The sequence below is a fragment of the Rana temporaria genome, chromosome 6 (assembly GCF_905171775.1).
Source record: "Rana temporaria chromosome 6, aRanTem1.1, whole genome shotgun sequence".
NCBI lineage: Eukaryota > Metazoa > Chordata > Amphibia > Anura > Ranidae > Rana > Rana temporaria.
Genome location: NC_053494.1, coordinates 46,079,002 through 46,088,922, shown reverse-complemented (window position 1 = coordinate 46,088,922; position 9,921 = coordinate 46,079,002). Strand labels below are relative to the sequence as shown.

Genomic DNA, 9,921 nt, shown 5'->3' with positions numbered 1-9,921 from the left:
CTAATATTGTCCAAATGTTTTAAATGCTTCGTTGTAATGTGTAATTACTAAGTATGTACATGAAAGCAATTCAATTTGATCAGTATGTAGAAAAAGTCCCGGGCCACTTGAGGCCTAATGGTGACCTCCAGAGTTAGAGACAGCTGACATGCTTCTGTGAAGAGTGCGTTACAAGGCATGGTGGGTGTAATGCAAGATGAACAGGTGGGTGCCAGACACTTTTTGAATGCAAAGAGATTTATTGTCTCTTAAACAGAACTGTGGGAGAGAGGGTTAGGGCCAGGACACCCTTAGGTAGATTCAAAGATAATTGGCAGACTCTGATGCCGCGTACACACGACCGATTTTCGGGTTGTAAAAAATGACGTTTTTTTTAATGTCATTAAAAACGATCGTGTGTGGGCTCCAGAGCATTTTTTCCACGATGTAAAAAATGGCCATTAAAAATTTAGAACATGAGACTGCCATCCATCAGGGCAGCTGGCGGATCCTGACTTGGAAGTCGTGATGACGCGCTGCCCCGACTGATGGCAGTGACGTCATCTGAGAGCGGACTTCAGAACGCTCTCCGCTGAAAACGGGTCACAAGATTGCAAAACTAAATGCACTTCTGTGACCCAGAGGAGAAGCCCAGCCTAAAAAGCTCAGCTTTAATTAAACAAGCTGAAGCTGATTGGCTACCGTGCACAGCTGCACCAGATTTTGTACTCTCCAGTTTTAGAAAATCAGCCCCACTGACTGTGTATCAGGTGTTCACAGCTATTACCTTTTGTATTAATTACCCTCCCACCTAGATTTTAAGCTCTAACGAGTAGGGCCCTCTGATTCGTCTTGTGCCAAATTGTAATGTAACTGTAATGTCTGCCTTAATTTTGTTGGTGCTATATAAATCCTGTATAATAATAAATTCCTGTTTCTTGTGATCAATATTTCCAAAATAAATATATCATGCACATATCAGGTACACAATGCTCAGAAATATACATTTGTATCAAATACAGTAAAAAAAGTCCCCAAACAGAATGACTATAGATGTTAATCAGTGTAAAAAATATAAAGAAAACCATCTATGAAGAATTTTTAAAATAAAAAATTATTGCATTAATTTAACTTGCATTTTATGAATTTAGGTAAAAAAAACCTTGTGTGTGTGTGTGTGTGTGTATCTCTCCACCCAGCCCCCAGAATAAATTAATATTCTGGCCAGTAGAATGAGTTTACTCTCAAGGCCATATGCCTGAAAATTTGCATCAACTTGCATAGTTCTGCACCAAAACAGAATTTTTTACCTTTTTGCCATCCCCTGAAAGATCCAGCGTAGATAAGAGTATGTTAATATACCTGTGTGTATGAGGCCTAACAGATCAACATGCTTAGGCCTCGTACACACGATAGGATCGCCAGAGGAGAACGGTCTGAAGGACCGTTTTCATCGGTCCAAACCGATCGTGTGTGGGTCCCATAGGTTATTTAACCTTCGGTCAAAAAAAATGAGAACTTGCTTTAAAATTGAACCGATGGACGCCTAACCGATAGGTCAAAACCGATCGTTAGTATGCAAAAGCATTGGTTAAAAACCCGCGCATGCTCAGAATCAAGTCGACGCTTGGAAGCATTGAACTTAGTTTTTTTCAGCACGTCGTTGTGTTTTACGTCACTGCGTTCTGACACGATCGGTTAATTAACCGATGGTGTGTGGGTGCGACGGACCATCAGTCAGCTTCATCAGTTAACCAATGACAACGGCCCTTTGGACCGTTCTCATCGGATGGACTGATCGTGTGTACGAGGCTTTAGTCTTGAAGACTCAAGCAGCGGTATCTTACTCCAAACACTTAAAATTGTACACCCCATTAATACCCATCATACCATAACAACATACTTAAATAATAAACTAAACTCTCAACAAGGATTGTGTGAACGTTTAGGCCACAAGCTTTTCATTGGGTTTACATTTATTTTAATTATGAAATAAACTTTATCCTTTAATACCAAACAGAACCGCTGTTTACCATTAACAGACCAACATGCTTAGTCACCAAGACTTATGCCTCGTACACACATTTTTTAGATTGGTCAGGAAAACTGGTCGTGTGTATGCTCCATATCAGTTTTCCCGACAAGAAAACTGCCCACAAAAAAATTAGAACCTGCTCTATTTTTTCCCGTCAGTCTTTTTCTTGTCGCTAAAACCGCTCATGTGTATGCTTTTCCAAGGGGGGGAAAAAAAACACGCATGCTCAGAATCAAGTACAGTAGGTGTTTGTGATATTGTGTTTTTAGCACGACAGCATCGCGCTGATTCTCGGCGACATGGTGCCGAGATCTCGCCGACATCTCGCACTCACTGGAATAGTGACAGCACATTCCAGCAAGCGCGTCATAGAAGCGACGGGAGATCCGACTTGGATTCCCGCCAATTCTACACGTGTGCGGCGTTTGTTATGAATCCTGAGGGGGAAGTCCCCGCCGGATTTTAAATAAAAATTCGGCATGGGTTCCCCCCTCAGGAGCATACCGGCCCTTAGGTCTGTTATGGGTTGTAAGGAGAGCACCCCCTACGCCGAAAAAACGGCGTAGGGGGGTCCCCCTACAATCCATACCAGACCCTTATCCAAAGCACGCTACCCGGCCGGTCAGGAAGGGAGTGGGGACGAGCGAGCGGGCCCCCCCCTCCTGAGCCGTACCGGGCTGCATGCCCTCAACATGGGGGGGTTGGGTGCTCTGGGGCAGGGGGGCGCACTGCGGGGCCCCCCCACCCCAGAGCACCCTGTCCCCATGTTGATGAGGACAGGGCCCCTTCCCGACAACCCTGGCCATTGGTTGTCGGGGTATGCGGGCGGGAGGCTTATCGGAATCTGGGAGCCCCCTTTAATAAGGGGGCCCCCAGATACCGGCCCCCCACCCTAAGTGAATGAGTATGGGGTACATCGTACCCCTACCCATTCACCTGCAAGAAAAGTGGTAAAAACACAAATAAACCACACAGGGTATTAAAATATTTTATTAGTCTGCTCCGGAGGCCTCCCCTGTCTTCTTTAGCTCTTTTACCAGGGGAGGCTTCTTCTTCCGATTTCCGGGGGTCTTCTCCTGCTCTCCGGGGTCTTCACCGCTCTTCTGTGACGTCTTCTCCGCTCCGGGGGGTCTTCTCAGCTCTTCTGTGACGTCTTCTCCGCTCCGGGGGGTCTTCTCAGCTCTTCTGTGACGTCTTCTCCGCTCCGGGGGTCTTCTCAGCTCTGGGGGGGTCTCCTTCTATATTCTCCGCTCTTGACACGGCGCACCCCGGTTCTTCCTCCCGCTGTCCGGTTCCTTCTCCTTCAGGGCTGGTGGTCAGTCCGCTCTTCTGTAACATCATCTTCTTCTCTTCTCGTCTTCCGTCTTCTCCAGATGTTGACACGCCGGTCGGCTCTTCTCGCTGCAATGACGTGTGCCCGGCTTGCGTCGGATTTATATAGGCCTCACAGTCCCATCATGCTCTGGTACCTACCCATGTGATACCTACCCACTTGGTACCTACCGGAGCATGATGGGACTGTGAAGCCTATATAAATCCGACGCAAGCCGGGCACACGTCATTGCAGCGAGAAGAGCCGACCGGCGTGTCAACATCTGGAGAAGACGGAAGACGAGAAGAGAAGAAGAGAAGAAGATGACGTTACAGAAGAGCGGACTGACCGCCGCCAGTATACCGGCGGCCAGCCCTGAAGGAGAAGGAACCGGACAGCGGGAGGAAGAACCGGTGTGCGCCGAGTCAAGAGCGGAGAGCGGCGAATATAGAAGAAGACCCCCCCAGAGCTAAGAAGACCCCCGGAGCGGAGAAGACGTCACAGAAGAGCTGAGAAGACCCCCCGGAGCGGAGAAGACGTCACAGAAGAGCGGTGAAGACCCCGGAGAGCAGGAGAAGACCCCCGGAAATCGGAAGAAGAAGCCTCCCCTGGTAAAAGAGCTAAAGAAGACAGGGGAGGCCTCCGGAGCAGACTAATAAAATATTTTAATACCCTGTGTGGTTTATTTGTGTTTTTACCACTTTTCTTGCAGGTGAATGGGTAGGGGTACGATGTACCCCATACTCATTCACTTAGGGTGGGGGGCCGGTATCTGGGGGCCCCCTTATTAAAGGGGGCTCCCAGATTCCGATAAGCCTCCCGCCCGCATACCCCGACAACCAACGGCCAGGGTTGTCGGGAAGGGGCCCTGTCCTCATCAACATGGGGACAGGGTGCTCTGGGGTGGGGGGGCCCCGCAGTGCGCCCCCCTGCCCCAGAGCACCCAACCCCCCCATGTTGAGGGCATGCAGCCCGGTACGGCTCAGGAGGGGGGGGCCACTCGCTCGTCCCCACTCCCTTCCTGACCGGCCGGGTAGCGTGCTTTGGATACGGGTCTGGTATGGATTGTAGGGGGACCCCCCCTACGCCGAAAAAAACGGCGGTGCTCTCCTTACAACCCATAACAGACCTAAGGGCCCGGTATGCTCCTGAGGGGGGAACCCATGCCGAATTTTTATTTAAAATCCGGCGGGGACTTCCCCTTCAGGATTCATAACAAACGCCGCATCACGTGTGGAATTGGCGGGAATCCAAGTCGGATCTCCCGTCGCTTCTATGACGGCTTTTTCTCCATCGCGGCTGGCCAGCTCGGCGCTGGCTCCTGCGATGGGGCTCGTAGGTGCTCAATCTCACCGAGAAAGGGAGCGAGATTGACACAATATCGCGTGCACCTACTGTATGAGACGGGAGCGCTCGTTCTGGTAAAACTAGCGTTCGTAATAGAGATAGCACATTCGTCACGCTGCAACAGACTATAAAAGCACAAGGCTGAAAAGCGCGAATCATCTCAAACCAAACTTTTACATTTGAATAGAACGTCCCCTTTATAGTGCCATCGTACATGTTGGACATCACTGCGCTTTGGTCTTTTTTTTTTTTTTTGACTGAACGTGTGTATGCAAGGCAGGCTTGAGAGGGATCACGTTGGGAAAAACGTGGGGTTTTGGCATGTCAGGAAAACCGGTTGTGTGTACAAGGCATTAGAGGTAGTAAATGGCGCTTTGCAACTTTTACCTACAGGTAAGCTTATAATAAAGCTTACCTGTAGATAAAATTATTATCTCATAAACGTGCAGTTTAGGAGATATTTACATGTTTTGCAGCAGTTGACGTCACCAGCGCATGCCCAGCATACTAGGTTTACAGTCCCTTCATGGCTCTCGTGCACATGTGGGCAGGGCCACTCACCTTGCACATGGGAGTGCATGGGAGGAACTAAATCACCAATCTCCCCCCACTACTAAAGGACCCTTCACCATGCCAGGTACCACACAATACCCCATAAAGATGGACTGCAATGAGGAAAAAAATAAGAAAGGGGAGGGTGGAATAAGAAACGGGAGGGTGGGTGAGGGAGCAGGTCAAAAGATCCAAAAGGAAAGCTGAATATAATCCAGAGGTGAGTCTGGAGGACTGACCTGAAGTAAATGCTAACTTGGCCAGCTGTTTGCCACCAAAAGATTTGTCACTAATCCAGCGCTCAGCAGCTTGTCACTTAAAACAGTGGTTCTCAACCCTGTCCTACGGTTAAAGGGGTTGTAAAGGTAAAAATGTTTTTCCCTAAATAGCTTCCTTTATCTTAGTGCAGTCCTTCTTCACTTACCTCATCCTTCCATTTTGCTTTTAAATGTCCTTATTTCTTATGAGAAACCCTCACTTCCTGTTCTGCTGTCTGTCACTACACACTTGAGGGTGGAGGGGGCGAGAAGGAGTGTCAGGACCCCCACTAACACACAGCTCCTTTCTCTATCTGCAAAGTGGAGAGCGTCCTGGCCCTCCTGCTTGCCCCCTCCCCCTCAAGAGGCTTTCTCCACACCAGGGAGAAAGCCTCGCATTACTGTGTGTAGTTACAGACAGAAGAACAGGAAGTGACGATTTCTCAAAAGAAATAAGGACATTTAAAAGCAAAATGGAAGGATGAGGTAAGTGAAGGAGGACTGCACTAAGGTAAAGGAAGCTATTTAGGGATATTTTTTTTACCTTTACAACCCCTTTAAGTATCCCTACAGGCCATGTTTTGGGAATTTCTCTTAGATAAAATAGCTGTCCAAAATACCAAGCCATTGACTCTGATTTAAAGCACCTGTGCAAGATAAAAGAAAACCTGAAAACATGGCCTGTTGGGGGTACTTGAGGACAGGGTTAAGAACCACTGACCTAAAACACAAAACAAAAAGAGCCAGCAAAGCAGCCATAGAGAGGCATGTACACCACAGTTACCACCTTCTATTAAGAATATAATTGATTTAAAAACATATGGGTGATAGGGATAACAATTCCATGGTTCTACTTTTCTTTTTTCTTTTGTGGCCCTAGCATGGGATTGTACACCCCTATCACCCATATGTTTTTACATTAATTACTGTATATTCTAAATAGAGGGCTATGGTGACTGTGGTGTACATGTCTCTCTGGGGACATATAATACCGTAACAACATACGTCTATAATTAAGTAAGCACACAGCAAAGATCGTGGTAAAGTTCAGTCCGCAGACGCTTTATTGGGTTTAAATCAATTTTAATTATGAAATAAACGTTAATCTTTAATATCAAGCAGAACAGCTGTTAACCAATAACAGACCAAAATGCTTAGTCACTATTAGGGTTGTCCCGATACCACTTTTTTTAAAACCGAGTACAAATACCGATACTTTTTTTCAAGTACTCGCCGATACCGATACTTTTTTTTTTTTTTTAATGTGATGTGACAGTTGCGTTTTTTTTCTTTTGTTTTTTTTCTTTTTTCTTTATTTTATTTTTATTTTTTACAGTGGCGTTTTTTTTTTAACCACTTCTCTACTTTGGGTGTTTTTCAGATTCGGGGTTGACAAGACTAAAACATTTTTTTTTGCTAAAAAATTACTTAAAACCCCCAAACATTATATATTTATTTTTTTCTAACACCCTAGAAAATAAAATGGTGATCATTGCAATACTTTTTGTCACACCGTATTTGGCCCAATTTTTTTTATATATTGTAAAAGATAATGTTACGCCGAGTAAAATGATACCCAACATGTCACGCTTACAAATTGCGCCCGCTCGTGGCATGGCGTCAAACTTTTACCCTTAAAAATCTCGATAGGCAACGTTTAAAAAATTCTACAGGTTGCATTTTTTGAGTTACAGAGTAGGTCTAGGGCTAGAATTATTGCTCTCGCTCTAACGATCGCGGCGATACCTCACTTGTGTGGTTTGAACACCGTTTTCATATGCAGGCGCTACTCACGTATGCGTTCGCTTCTGCGCGCGAGCTCATCGGGACTGGGCGCTTTAAAATATATATTTTTTTTTCTTATTTTTTTTATTTAATTTTATAATTTTTTACACTGGAAAAAAAAAAAAGAATAATAAATGATCACTTTTATTCCTATTACAAGGAATGTAAACATCCCTTGTAATAGAAAAAAGCATGACAGGTCCTCTTATATATGAGATCTGGGGTCAAAAAGACCTCACATCTCATATTTAGACTAAAATGCAAAAAAAAAAAAAAAAAAAAATTGAAACTGTCATTTTTTCAAATGACAAAAAAAATAAAATGTTTCTTTAAGACGCTGGGCGGGACTGACGTTTTGACGTCACTTCCGCCCAGCAGAGCTATGGGGACGGGTGGGGGCGATTTTTCCCTCACTCGCATCCCCAGTCACTTGCCGAACAGTCCCGATCTCCTCCGCCGCTACCGACGGCTACGGTAAGCGGCGGAGGGCGCAGGAGAGCGGCGGGAGGGGGGGCCCCTCTCCCGCCGCCGATAACGGCGATCTCGCGGCGAATGCGCCGCGGAGACCGCCGTTATCGTTAACAGGTCCGCTCACACTAAAGATAGATACCTCGGTTGTGGCAGCAGCTGCTGCCGTTACCGAGATATCCATCTTTAAAGTGTGGACGCATATATGCGTACAGCGGTCTGGAAGTGGTTAAAAAAAAAAATTAGAGGGGGGGGGGGGGGTAGTGGATTGTCAGTGTGTTTTTAAATTTTTTATTACTATTTACATTTTTGTTTTATTATTTTATTTATTTTTTGCAATTTTTTTTTTTTTTAATCAGCCCTGTTGGGGGGGCTTTGGCGAGATATCAGGGGTCTTAACAGACCTCTGACATCTCCCCTTTGAGACAGAGAAAGGGACTAGGGAAACAGATTCCCCAGTCCCTTTCTCAGCAGCATCAGCTGCGCTGAAAATGAAAGGAGAGAAGACAGTGTCTTCTCTTCATTCATAAACTGAAACATTGTAATCACAGTTTACGATGTTTCAGTTCTGTGAATGGACAGAGTCATCGCTGACTCTGTCCATTCGGAACAGTAAGGAGCCGGATTTACCGGCTCCTACCGCCGCTCTCCATTCGGACAGTTCCGGGGGGGCACAGGGGAGAGAAGGAAACAGCGGGGGACGCACGGAGGAGAAAAGGAAACAGGGGGGGACGCACGGGGGAGAGAAGGAAACAGGGGGGGACGCACGGGGGAGAGAAGGAAACAGCGGCGGGGGCACGGGGAAGAGGAGGAAACAGCGGAGGACACAGAGGAGAGAAGGAAACATCGGCGGGGGACACGGAGGGAGAAGGAAACAGCAGGGGACACGGAGGGAGAAGGAAACAGCAGGGGACACGGAGGGAGAAGGAAACAGCAGGGGACACGGAGGGAGAAGGAAACAGCAGGGGACACGGAGGGAGAAGGAAACAGCAGGGGACACGGAGGGAGAAGGAAACAGCAGGGGACACGGAGGGAGAAGGAAACAGCAGGGGACACGGAGGGAGAAGGAAACAGCAGGGGACACGGAGGGAGAAGGAAACAGCAGGGGACACGGAGGGAGAAGGAAACAGCAGGGGACACGGAGGGAGAAGGAAACAGCAGGGGACACGGAGGGAGAAGGAAACAGCAGGGGACACGGAGGGAGAAGGAAACAGCAGGGGACACGGAGGGAGAAGGAAACAGCAGGGGACACGGAGGGAGAAGGAAACAGCAGGGGACACGGAGGGAGAAGGAAACAGGAGGGGACACGGAGGGAGAAGGAAACAGCAGGGGACACGGAGGGAGAAGGAAACAGCAGGGGACACGGAGGAGAAGGAAACAGCAGGGGACACGGAGGAGAAGGAAACAGCAGGGGACACGGAGGAGAAGGAAACAGCAGGGGACACGGAGGAGAAGGAAAACACGGCGGGGGGGGGGCACAGAGGGAGAGAGACTGCAGAAAAAGGGAGGGGGGGCTGGAGGAGGACACAGGACAAGTATCGGGTGAAGCATCGGGAGCATTTGCCCGAATACAAGTACTCGGGCAAATGCTTGGTATCGGTCCCGATACCAGTATCGGTATCGGGACAACCCTAGTCACTATGACTCAAGCAGCAATATCTTACACCAAACAAATAACTGTTTACAGACCACTGTCCACCCACAAAGTGGCCAACATTACCCAAAAGCCAGGTTACCAAACTGACCCCACCACGCTGTCTAATTGATCGTTCTTTACAATCAAGCATTGAAAATATCCTTACCAATATCTGAGAAAATGTACCAAAACTTTGCCAACGTTCCAACATGATAAAGAGGGGCACCTTTTAGCAACTGAAAAATGATTGCCAGCACACCATGGATCAACAAGGAAGCATCCAAGCGAATTGTTTCATGCATGATCACATCAAATGAGTAATGCAACATTTTGGAGTCGCGTAGGACCCCTTCGTCAGGCATGTAACATGACGAAGGGGTCCTATGTGACTCTGAAACGTTGCACTACTCTTTTGATGTGATCATGCATTAAACAAATCGCTTGGACGCTTCCTTGTTGATCCATGGTGTGCTGGCAGACATTTTCCTTGTGACTTCTGAACCAGTTCCCAGCTAGTTGTTCCTGCAGCACCCAATCCCTTGAGAGCTTT

General features: G+C 47.3%; 1 long non-coding RNA gene across 1 annotated transcript; it reads right to left on the bottom strand.

Annotated features, from left to right (window-relative positions):
- Positions 1 to 6,523: 6,523 nt before the first annotated feature.
- LOC120942630 lies at positions 6,524 to 9,654 on the bottom strand. Its single transcript, XR_005750205.1, has 2 exons — positions 9,366 to 9,654; positions 6,524 to 6,635 (listed from the first exon to the last, which is right to left on the bottom strand). It is a non-coding gene; the product is annotated as an uncharacterized LOC120942630 (long non-coding RNA).
- Between the last annotated feature and the right edge of the window lie 267 nt (positions 9,655 to 9,921).